General features: G+C 38.6%; 1 pseudogene; it reads left to right on the top strand.

The window, feature by feature from the left end:
- The first annotated feature begins 202 nt into the window (after nucleotides 1–202).
- Nucleotides 203–302, top strand: LOC127076975 (uncharacterized; annotated as a pseudogene).
- The last annotated feature ends 1,423 nt before the right edge of the window (nucleotides 303–1,725 follow it).

Below are 1,725 nucleotides of genomic sequence, written 5' to 3'. Positions count from 1 at the left end.
CATGCCAGTTTTCGTTTGAGGTTTTTCCACCGTTGTTCGTTCGGTTCCCCACTGATAGTGGTTTTGGGCCATGCTCTCGATAAGCTGGTAAGCATCAGCATAAGGTTTGTTCATTAATGCACCACCTGCAGCGGCGTCTATTGTTAACCTTGTGTTGTATAAGAGACCATTATAAAATGTGTGAATTACTAACCAGTCTTCCAAACCATGGTGTGGGCAAAGTCTCATCATGTCTTTGTATCTTTCCCATGCTTCGAAAAGAGACTCATTGTCTTTCTGTTTAAATTCGTTTATCTGGGCTCTTAACATAGCTGTTTTGCTTGGCGGAAAGTATCGGGCAAGAAAAACTTTCTTCAACTCGTTCCATGTGGTGACTGAGTTGGAAGGGAGAGATTGAAGCCATCTTCTAGCGCTATCTCTTAATGAGAAAGGAAAAAGACGAAGTCGAATTGCCTCTGAAGTGACACCATTAGCTTTAACAGTATCAGCGTATTGAACAAATACGGATAAATGAAGGTTTGGATCCTCGGTAGGATTTCCAGAGAATTGGTTCTGTTGCACCGCCTGCAACAGCGAAGGTTTAAGTTCGAAGTTGTTTGCTTCGATTGCGGGCGGAGCAATACTTGAATGCGGCTTATCTTGCGATGGAGCGGCGTAATCTCTAAGAGCACGAGCTGGTTCTGCCATCTCGGTTATCGAAGGAAAAAGGTTTTTGAAATCAGGAAGTTCTATAGGAGGGAGATTGTTTGCAGCACGATATTCCCGAATTCGTCGTAAGACTCGGAGATATAGCTCGATATCGTTGATTCGTAGATAGAGCGGTTCGCCTTGTGAGCGAGTGCGTGGCATACAAATCAACGAAAGAAAGAATAGAAGAAAAAGAAACCTTAGTCTCTACAGCGTAACGGAAGAGTTACGATATCGATTAAATAAAAGTCCCCGGCAACGGCGCCAAAAACTTGATCGCTCGACTTTATGAGTCGAATTGGGGTACAAACTGCAAGTGCACAGTTCTATCGCGTAGTTTTAAAAGATATCGATCCCACAGGGACTTATGAATCGATATACCGTTATCTAAGGTTACTACGTAAAGCTAAGGTGAATAATGGTTGATTGTTTGGGGGGCGAAGCTAAAAACTAAACTAAGATCTAGATTAAATATTAATAAAACGGATATCGGTATGCAGTTCGTCGTAATTAGGGACTCAATTCTTTGTCGGTTTCTTGGTTTTTAAAATAAATCGTTTCAGTTAACTTTATTGATTAAAGGTTTTATCTCAAACTCTCGCTCTGTTGAATAAACCATGATTTTATGTTAATGTAGCTGTCACTTATAATTAAGTCAAAAACCACTTTTTGAAAGTAATAAAGTTGCAGAAACTCTTTTTAAGAAAACACTGACCGTTTTAAACACCCTTATCTCAAACTCTCTCTCTGTTGACTTAGGTTATACAATTAAACCCGAATGCTTAACTCTCGTCCTCACATTCAATCTTTAAAAATACTTTTTGGAAAAGGTCAGAATTTAATTAACTCTAAAACTTGCTCTCGCCCTGATCTAGAATTAATGCCTAATTTACACTGTCCAGTTAAAACCTCAAACTCTCGCTCTATTGATTTTAACTTCTTTATGTCTTTTACTTTTGTAAAAAATCTTGTTATTAAATCTGTAAATTGAGACCGTAAAAAGATTGATTTTAATTTTAAGTTTAATTAGACCGACTT

This window comes from Lathyrus oleraceus, chromosome 4 (genome assembly GCF_024323335.1).
Source record: "Lathyrus oleraceus cultivar Zhongwan6 chromosome 4, CAAS_Psat_ZW6_1.0, whole genome shotgun sequence".
In the NCBI taxonomy this organism is placed as follows: domain Eukaryota; kingdom Viridiplantae; phylum Streptophyta; class Magnoliopsida; order Fabales; family Fabaceae; genus Lathyrus; species Lathyrus oleraceus.
The sequence above is the reverse complement of the archived record's forward strand: the minus strand, read 5'-3'. Positions and strand labels throughout refer to the sequence as shown.